Below are 11,480 nucleotides of genomic sequence, written 5' to 3' on the forward strand. Positions count from 1 at the left end.
TGCAATATTCATCAACTTTGTTGAAATTCAAAAGTTCCATGAATTTAAACTCTTCTAAGAATGAATATCATGCTTTTATTTGGTCAACTACTGTACTGATAATTTTGTTACAATGCATTCTAATAATGTCGTTGAGGCTCAATAGATATATTTTTGGATCTCTGAATTCCGATTCCTGCTTCGACTCCATATTTTTCCCCTAATATATCATAAAAGATTGAAAAATTATCAAGTTTGTTTTCGAGTACAGTTCTAGTTTTATCTATTTGCTCTTTACAATACACTATGTCATGACTTTTACTCTGGATATTAAATAAGACGTCAGTAAAAGAAAAAATGTCACTGAATACTTCTAACAAAAATAAGAAATCACTGGATTGACAGACCAGTGAAGATAGAAGCTGTATCTAGATGACTTTCCATTTTTTTGGTCATATTTACTGATTAAATATACGAGTTCTTTGGTTACCCACCGTTTATAATTAATTGTTTTTCATCGAAGTCTCTTTTCGAAAATCTATTTCTCAAAATATCGCTTATAACACACATTTCACTCATTTGGAAAAAAGTAACACACGTGTAAGCATCTGCGTATATTGTAAGTAAATTTAAAAAAAAAAGCAAAAAAAAAACGGAAAAATGACGTTAGTCAAATTAAATATTTTTGTTTTCAGAACACTCCAAAAATATAATAGTGCAAACAGATGTTTTGGATAAAAAATTCAAACTTACCGCCAGGCTGTTCCAAGAATTATGGCTAATTATAGCAGTTCTTGAGAACTGCTCTAGTTCCGGTCAAAACAAAACAGAACCAGCTAACAAAGAGATAGAGAGGTGGGGGTCATGCTATTATCAGAAAGCATTACTTCCTATGATAAATTTGTGGAATCACTGACAGAGAGAGGAAGGGGTACAAAATATATATGCTATCGGTCTTAGCATATCTTTTGACAGGTCACTAAGAGAGAGAGAGGGGGGAGGAAGGAAGGACAAACTAACATAGATAGGGAGTTAAGGAGTGTCTATAAGCTGGATTCTCAATGCATACCTTCTCATACTAGTCACTGAGAGAGGGGAAGGGGAGATCGGTCTTAGCATAACTTTTGACAGGTCAATAAGAGAGAGAGACTTGAAAGAAGGAAGGACAAACTAACATAGATAGGGAGTTAGGGAGTGTCTATATGCTGGATTCTCAATGCCTACCTTCTCAAAGCTTTTACTAGTCACTGAGAGAGGGGAAGGGGAGACAGAATATTTCGAAAACTGGACGGATTATTTTTTGCAAGAAAGTAACTATTTTATCTAATTTTCCGATTATATAACAAGACATGCAGCGCATAGCTTGCATGTCTGAGAGTGCACGCCACATATATATATATATATATATATAAACACATACATACACACATGCATGCTTACATACAAACATCCATACATACCTACACACCTAATTGCATACTAACATAAATGCACACATACACATACATACACACACACTCTGTGTTTGTCTTTCTCTCTCTCTCTGTCTCTCTCTTTCTCTCCATATGTTCTTAAACCACTAATTGGTGAAGTCAACCAAAGGGTTGGTTGCTTGAAATTATACATGTATCAAACTGCACATTTTCAGCATGTGTAATAACTATTTAAGTCATATAAAACACACAAACAAACAATCACCCATCCACACCCACACACACACACACATGCATGTTTGTATGTATGAAAGTATATTTGCTATATTGTGTTAAAGATGTTGGTATATGTACTTGTGCATTGTGTTGCTGCAAAAATTGGAGCTGGGACACAGGGACACTTCAGGTTCACATAAACAAACTCTTCTACAAGATCTGAGTGTTTTTTCCTTCATTTGTAAACCTAGATGCATCTATATATATATATATATATATTTTTTTTTCTTGCATAGTTACATACTAACACATACTCGTACACACATATACATATCTATTTAAGTAGAAACATACATACATACACAGACACAAGCACACACATAAATGCATTTGTGTGTGTGTGTGTACATATATTTCCATATTCCACATATATTTAGTACACCATCTGGATTTGAAGTGCCACACATTTTGTGAACCTGAATTTTACATTAATTTTTTTTATGTTAGAAAATGACTTGTACAATGATGATGGAGCTTGGTAGAAGGAAAGGTAAATAGATAATAAATGATAGAAGAAGAAGATAATGAGATAAAAGAACAATTTTAAAATATTTAAAATGAATACTAGAAATATCAATAAAATCAATGCTTTTGGTGTTGCTACTATTGTTGTTGTTGACAAGATATTGATTCCCTTGGTAAGGAATTATTATGATCAAAATCAATACTAACGAGTTATGGACATGGTATGAACAAAGAAGCCCAGTAGACTTTTCAAGAAGCAAGATTTAGGTTGCTTGAAAATAAAATACTCTCGGCAGAATGGTAGTTCCATTGGAACAAGAGAAATAATCACAAGGATAGAAAAAGAAATTGATGATTCTGTTCACAGTCTTGAATAACTAACCCAACCCAGGGCAAAACTCCAGAGTAATCTGCCAACTTTTAATATAATAAACAAATACATATATGTAAACATGCATACAACATACATACAGTAAACACATTCATACATACATATATATATATATATATATATATGCACACATGTTTGTGTATGTATGTATATATATATATATATATAAAATAAATGAAAACACAATATATACATAATTCAATTTTTCCTCTTTTCTTGTTCTCCATTTTGTTCATGAGATGCATTTTGCCATCAATGAGTTCATGAACCTTGGTTCTTTTCCCTAAAACTATATATTTATATATATTTTACTCTGTGTAATTTAATTTTAATTTTTAATAAATTGAGTTTATACCTGTAATTTTGGATTTTATCCCTAATATTATATATATATATATATATATATATATATATATATATATATATATATATATATACATATACACATATTTACACACACACACACATAAATATATGTGTGTGTGTATATATATAGAGAATTGGATTGGATTGCCTATATTCAGTCCACTGCAGGTCAATGGCTTCAACATGTTCTCTCCATCAATACATTGTCAGTGTGGAAGCCATGATTTTTAAGCTTGAGATCATACTGGTTTGATGAGTCTACTCTGTTACACTGGTTTGTCATGGCTTGGTAGAGGGGTTTAGTTTTTTATACTCTCACCCCAGGAGTAGTTAAGTTGATTACATTAAACCCAATGTTCAACTGGTACTCGTTCTACCAACCCCAAAAGAGTAAAAGAAAAAGATGATCTCAGTGGAATTTGAACTCAGAACATAAAAATGGATGAAATACCATAAAATCATTTCACTTGACATGCTAAAAATTCTACCAGCTTGCCTCTATATATATACACACACACATATTATTTGCAGGGACCAATAGAATCAAGATATTTTAATAACAAGGGCAACATATCCTAGTATTAATAATGTGTATGGACGCACATGTACACACTATAGTACATACAGATTTGTCCTTCCAGTTACACATATATCTACATGTACAGACCAAACACACTCAATGTATGCATAAAATCACACAAGGGTATCCTCCAGCATCCAATTCATGGTCCACTTTAGTCTCAAGATCCAAGACAAAGAAGGCTCTGAGTGTGATGTAGTATAAACAATGATGCAAATGTGCTGAGGTTCACAACAGTTGTTTCACGTTTTTTTATAAGCATATCAATTACATCAGTAAACAATTTTCTTCACTTGAAGAAAACAGTGTTTTTTACATGATGTACATCAATAGAAAACACATCTGAAACCGTTATAGTGAACCTTAGCCCATTTGTGTTATGTGTATGTGTAAGCATGTGTGTAAATATACATATATATATATATATACATGTAAAGATAATAATAATATGGATTTAATCAAAAGATTAAATGTGGTACTTAAAATGTATGTGGCACCAGAATTTGGTATGGTAAAAACCAAAAACAAAATCAAGAGATTTGGTGAATAAAATTTGAAGAAAAGCAACAAAAATTCAATAGGTTATAGCAGTACGTACGTTTCGTACAGACTTCATTTATTCATGTAGTGAGAACACCACATAAAATGTGTAATGAAAATGTACTCCTCAGCTGCATAATGGAATTTCATTTTAGAAAGTCATTTTGTAGATGTGTGCAGAAAACAAGAGTAAGAGAAGAAAAATACCATCTTGATGAATAAATGAAGTCTGTACGAAACGTACGTACTGTTACACTGGTTTGTCATGGCTTGGTAGAGGGGTTTAGTTTTTTATACTCTCACCCCAGGAGTAGTTAAGTTGATTACATTAAACCCAATGCTCAACAGGTACTCGTTCTACCAACCCCAAAAGAGTAAAAGAAAAAGATGATCTCAGTGGAATTTGAACTCAGAACATAAAAATTCAATATAACCTATTGAATTTTTGTTGCTTTTCTTCAAATATATGTAAAGATATATATATATGTACATATACATATGGGTGTATGTATATATATATATATATATATATAGATAGATAGATATAGATATAGATATATTCATATATATATGTATGTATATATTGAGTAAATATTCGAAACAAATGCTCATAAAGATGTTATTATTCCTCCGTAACACAGTGTAGGTAAAAATGCACCTGAGTCTTTAGTCATCTGTCAAGTCACAACAAGGACCTCAGACAGATAATACTTTCCTGAAGATGTGCTCTTTGCCCAATAAGACTGCCTTTTGCAAGACATCAATTTTGGATGGGATTGCCTTAAGAAGTCTTGAAGTTTCAATGGGATTAAGCCCAGCGCTCCGATCACCACTGGTATTAATTGTACATTACCCTCTTGCATTCTATACAGTCTTGCCATTTCCACTTTCAGTTCGGAGTACTTGGTGATTTTTTTCAACCTCCTTACTCACAACATTCATGTCATTTGGTATGGCTACATCAATGATCTTACAGTATTTGTCTCCCTTGTTCAATATGACAATACTGTCTGGCCGACGGTGTTCGATTACACGATCCATCCGAAAATCTTAGTCCCACAGTATCCTTACTTTTCCTTCCTCCTGCATAACTTTATTATTATAGTGCCAGCCTTGACAGTGACTGGATGTGTTCGTCACTGCTCTGACAATTCAGCAGCCAAAGACACAGAAACACTAATATGTTTTCATCATCATCATCATCATCATCATTATTATCAGCAGCAAATCTAAATAATTGATAATAACAATGACATTAGTAGCAGCAAGCAATATTAGCGTTAAACAACTATATAATAAATTCTTAATTATAATATAGGGTACACGAAGCACCAGCTTGCTAGAGAGTGGAAGTAAAAACCCCCCACTCAACCACCAATCTCACAGAAAATATGTAACGGACTAACAGAAACTGGGCAAACAAGTGGAATTTAATATTATCTCAGCTAAAAAGCCATAGAATAAGGTAACAGATATACCTGGACCATGATTTCAAATTCTGGCGAGAGCCTCAATTCTCCTCAGCGTCTTGCTTTACCTAAAATGAAAAATCCATCTCACCTTGTTGCAATCTGTTACGTCTTGAATAGCAATATTAACATTAAACAACTATACAGTAAATTCTTAATTATATCAGATTAGTGGTTAAGTTGTGGGTTTTTACTTCCACTCTTTAGCAAGCTGGTACTTCATGCACCATCTAATATAATTTTCCAATTCTTCAAAATATATTTATACATATGCATGCAACCACTGAAAATTTCTGACCTGGAGTTCAATAGAGAGTTAGGGATCTTAGATCAGAACAGGATCTGTGATCTTTCAGCCAAACAAAGTCTACATTTATTTGATCCATTCACATAAGGTGTGGATTTCTCAATTACTTTCCATTTAATCACATGCAGTGTTTCCTAATCTTTCAAAGTCTACATGTAACTAGCCAACTTAGTAGCTTTGCTTTTGTCCCTATGTCAGAAAGTATAAGAGCAAAAAAAATAAATAAAATAAAAAAATGTTTTTATTTTTGCTATTATATACTTTAATTTATATATCTTAATAAGTAACTTAGAAAGAAGCATATATATGCATGCACATGCATATTGGTGCATAAACTATTGACATCCATACTTGTTTTGTATATACATATACATATATATATATATATATATATATATATATATATATATATATATATATATATATACATACACATACATATACACATACACATATGTATGTAAATATATATACATATACATATACATATACACATATATGTATATAAATATATAAATACATATATATACATATATATGTGTGTGTGTGAAAATAGTTATTTTGAGGATACAGATACCTCTTAAAAAGGGATGTTAACGTCCAAGCTTCACCGGTTTAACCTTATATATCAGTGAAATATTCAGGAGTCCAGTATTACTTAATAGTATTGTTTAATAACAGGCACCAATCGAGTACATTACGGAGTTCAATGATTGTTTCACTTCAATATATATGGGTATATTTTAATATAGTATATATTATAAGAAGAAATTATTATATATACTATTATAGGCGCAGGAGTGGTTGTGTGGTAAGTAGCTTGCTTACCAACCATATGGTTCCAGGTTCAGACCCACTGCGTGGCACCTTGGGCAAGTGTCTTCTACTATAGCCTCGGGCCGACCAAAGCCTTGTGAGTGGATTTGGTAGATTTGTGTGTGTGTGTGTGTATGTTTGTGTGTCTGTGTTTGTTCCCCTCTCTCATTGCTTGACAACCGATGCTGGTGTGTTTACATCCCTGTAACTTAGTGGTTTGGCAAATGAGACTGATAGAATAAGTACTAGGCTTATATAGAATAAGTCCTGGGGTCGATTTGTTCAACTAAAGGTAGTGCTCCAGCATGGCCGCAGTCAAATGACTGAAATGAGTAAAAGAGTAAAAGTGTATTATTATAATATATCATATATACTATTATTTTTTCATTTCATTTCAAAGTTTCAGCTCAGAGCTGCGGCCAATACACACATATATATATATATATATATATATATATATATATATATATCAACATCATCATCATTATCGTTTAATGTCCGCTTTCCATGCTGGCATGGGTTGGACAGTTTGACTGAGAACTGGCAAGCCAGGTGGCTGCACCAGGCTCCAATCTGATCTGGCAAGGTTTCTACAGCTGAATGCCCTTCCTAATGCCAACCACTCCAAGAGTGTAGTGGGTGTTTTTACGTCTCGGAGCATCTATCCCTGCTACTGACTTCATCACCTAGGTAACAGAAGCTATCAAATACTTTTGGTTTTTCCCCCTAGTATGTACGTACATTGATTTTTATTTTTATTATTATTATTATTATTATTATTATTATTAATATTATTATTATTATTTTATTTTAGACTTGACGAGTGACTATATTTTTGATCAGATTTAATTGTAGATTGAATTGATTATTAATCAAATTATTAATCAAATTGGTTTTATTAGTTATCTATTTGAAAATATAGCCACGAAATGTGCATAGTCATTTTATACCATTTACTAGTTATTCTTTTATGTACTTTATTAAGTAAGTAGCTTGCTTACCAACCACATGGTTCTGGGTTCAGTCCCACTGCGTGACACCTTGGGCAAGTGTCATCTACTAGAGCCTCGGGCCAACCAAAGCCTTGTGAGTGGACTTAGTAGATGGAAACTGAAAGAAGCCTGTCATATATATATATATATATATATATATATATATATATATATATATATATATATATATGTAACATATGGTATAATGCGAAACAGGGCAAATTTTAGCCATTTCTCTGCAGACTGAAAAAATGATGAACAATCTTAATCAATTCTTGAACCTTATTGGGTTCTCCATCAGATGCATCTACATCATTCTGACAGTCTCCAGAGAAACAAGTAGCCAAACTGTTGTGTGTGTATATGTTTGTGTGTCTGTGTTTGTCCCCCCACCCCCCAACATCGCTTGACAACCGATGCTAGTGTGTTTACATTCCCATAACATAGCGGATCAGCAAAAGAGACCGATAGAATAAGTACTAGACTTACAAAGAATAAGTCCTGGGGTCAATTTGTTTGACTAAAGGCGGTGCCCCAGCATGGCCACAATCAAATGACTGAAACAAGTAAAAGAATAAAAGAATAAAATGACAATATTCATCTATGAAAACTGACTTCTTTAATGCAAGAAGCCTTATGACAATCTATGTATATGTATTAAAGTGTGTGTATGTATGGCTATATATTTGTATATGCATGTGTATATATGTATGTTTGTATTTATGCATGTATGGTTGTGTATTTATGTATGAATGGGTGTGTGTACGTGTTTTTCTGTGTGTGTGTATATATATATATATATATATATATATATATACACATGCTCACACAGAAAAAAAGACATGTATTCATACACATATAGTTACACACATGTGTGTGTGTGAGAGAGAGAGAGAGAGAACACCTGTGTGCCTATGTATTACTGAGAGTCACAGCTCATTAAATCAACAAGGGACCTGACAGCTGTCATAAAAGTTTTGTTAGTTCTATAATGGACTTAACCAATATCCAAGTCATTTAATTGTCACCAATCCATTCTACCAAACTGAAAACTGGTACCATCTACCATACAAGTGACAAGAATTATCAACTTGCAGTGTTACATTGTCAGCTTTGCATTAGAATTAGATTCTAAGCTTTGTAATATGTTCACTTAAATTATTGTTTCAGTTAGCATTCCTTTCTTGTGTTTTTTCTGCTGTGCATGTGTAAGTGACAGAAATCAAAGCTCCTTGTTTCTGTTTGATAATGTTATGTTTGTTTGTATTAATGTTACAACCACTGCAGAGCTTTGGTTCTAACATTGATCCAGCCTTGCATGGCTGTTGGAGTTTAACCAACCATCCCCTCTTAACTACATTATAATTTCATGTCTAAAGAGGACAGTGGGTTGGCAGAGTTATTAGAGCATCAAACAAAATCTCTTGTGGTATTTACTCTTACTCTTCACATTTTATGTTCAAATTGCACTGAAGTTAACTTTACCTCTCATCTATTTGCACTCAGTAATATAAAGTACCAGGCAGCTATTGGGATCAGTGAAATAAAGCACCAGTCATATACTTGGGTCAACATAATTAACTAACTTCCTCCTAAAATTGCTGGCTTTGTACCTAAATTATTTTGTGTCTGAATCTAATTTTTCTGTTATGTCTCAAACAGTAAGAAGTTTGGGAATCTGAAATTGTTACTCTGTTTATTTGTTGCTGTTTTTAAAATTTTTTGGCTCAGTGAAGATTAAGAGCAGTGGCCTTGATCCCTTTAGGGGCTTCCTAAACTGATGGGAAGGACAGAAAGAAGGAGCAAAACATCTTCAAACTGGAAACCTAGCTTGAGTACCTGCAGTAGAATGAAAATAGTTTAAAAATAATTTATAGACATTTTCTAATGGGAATATACTTTTACATTTTTTTTCTGGTTTACTTGTTGGATCTGTAGGGAGGGGCATTGTCCATGGTCTCAGGTTCCTCCCTAGACCAGCAATATTGATGTCATTAATGTTCCTTTTGAGCCTTTACCTCCTTTATATGTCCACATCTCCTTTATACTCTCTCTCTTTCTCTCTCTCTCTCTCTCTCTCTCTCTCTCTCTCTCTCTCTTTCTTTCTCTCTCTCTCTCTTTCTCTCTCTCTCTCTCTCACACACACACACACATACATACTCGAAGAAACAGGCATGGGTGTGTGGCTAAGTTCACTTCCTAATCACGATTTCAGGTTCAGTTACACTGTGAGGACCTTGAGCAACTTCTACTGTCACCCTACTCTAACAAGAGCCTTGTGAGTGGATTTGGTACACAGAAATAAAGTCTTTTGTGTGTGTGTGTGTGTGTGTGTGTGTGTGTGTGTGTGTGTGTGTGTGTGTGTAATGAAACAAATGTGGTCATAAGTAGTGGCTCATAATATATCAAGTAAAATGTTCCTTGGATAGGGAAAAAAAAACAAGGTAGAATCACCTACAGAAATTAAACTGATTACTGGATAGCTGTAGTAATCTCTACACCAAAGATATCCTGACTATTTTCAACCATCTAAATTTTATGCTATATCTATACAAGCAAGAAAGTGAACAAATTTCTTTTTAAATATATCAATATAGTGGATTCTGGTTAATTTGAAAATTATACTATATCAGGATGAGAACAGTTTGGGCTAATTAAGCAGCTATAATGAGCTGAAAAGACATAAAAGTAAAGTCAAAGCACGGTGTATCATACTGAAGTTTGTTTATGGTATCTCTGTGTGTCTTTGTGACAGCTAGAAATTAGTTTTGTCAATTAATCAAAGGATTATCTTTTTCAATAAAACTCAATGGACTGCATTGTAATTAGATTGATGTTTATAAATATAAACTCATAAAATTATATGAATACATCAATATTATTGCTATTATTATTGTTGTTGTTATAGCTGTTGTTGTTGTTTATGTTGCTACCAGTGTAGTGATTGTTTCTATTGTTGCTATATTGCTGTTGTAGTTGCTATTATTGTTGTAATTGCTGTTCTATTAGCAACAGTACTAGTTGTTGTTTTTGTTGTTGCTACTGTTGTTGCTTTGTTACTTTTATTGTTGTTGTTGTTGTTGTTGTAGTCTGCTGTGAACAAAATGTCTTCTTCCAGAATTACCTTGCAACAGAAAAATTTATTTCTTGCTTTTTTAATATCCTTTAACTACCAAAGGATTTTGGAGCATTTAAACATCCATCACTTTATCTGGGGTAGAGGAATGATTTGTCTGTAGACATTTAAAAAAGAACTGTTTAAATATTTTTGACATTTACAACATTTGCACATCGAAAGATGGTTGCCTTGAAAACAGAAAGAAGAGGTGCTCACTGCAGTGGTTGTAACATTAATACAAACAAGCATAACATTATCAAACAGAAACAAGGAGCTTTGATTTCTGTCATTTACACATGCACAGCAGAAAAAACACAAGAAAGAAATGCTAACTGAAACAATAATTTAAGTGAACATATTACAAAATGACAGCGACATTAACAGCAAAATACTATCATCATTTGCTAATGTCTTGGGGAAAAAAGGGATTGACTTGACTTGAGCCAGTTTAAAGAAAAAGATGTATAAGGGAAATACGTCACAAAAAGTAGTGTCTCTTTTCTCAACAGATATATCCAGGAAAGGGCAAGGAGATAGGTAACATTATGTTTTGTTGTATACTCTGCACAATTAACTCAGTGGAAACCTTGACCAAAGTGTAGCTGGATGCTCTCTTGACAAACTGAAATAGGACATAAAGAAGCATGTGTTTGGGCTTTTTTAGGCTGAGGTTTAGAGGAAGAGACAAGTAGAGCTAGTTCACCAGACTCTTATCTATAGGCTGTTTCCTTACTACCACAGACTCTGA

Source organism: Octopus bimaculoides, chromosome Z (assembly GCF_046866305.1).
Source record: "Octopus bimaculoides isolate indiv1 chromosome Z, ASM4686630v1, whole genome shotgun sequence".
Lineage (NCBI taxonomy): Eukaryota > Metazoa > Mollusca > Cephalopoda > Octopoda > Octopodidae > Octopus > Octopus bimaculoides.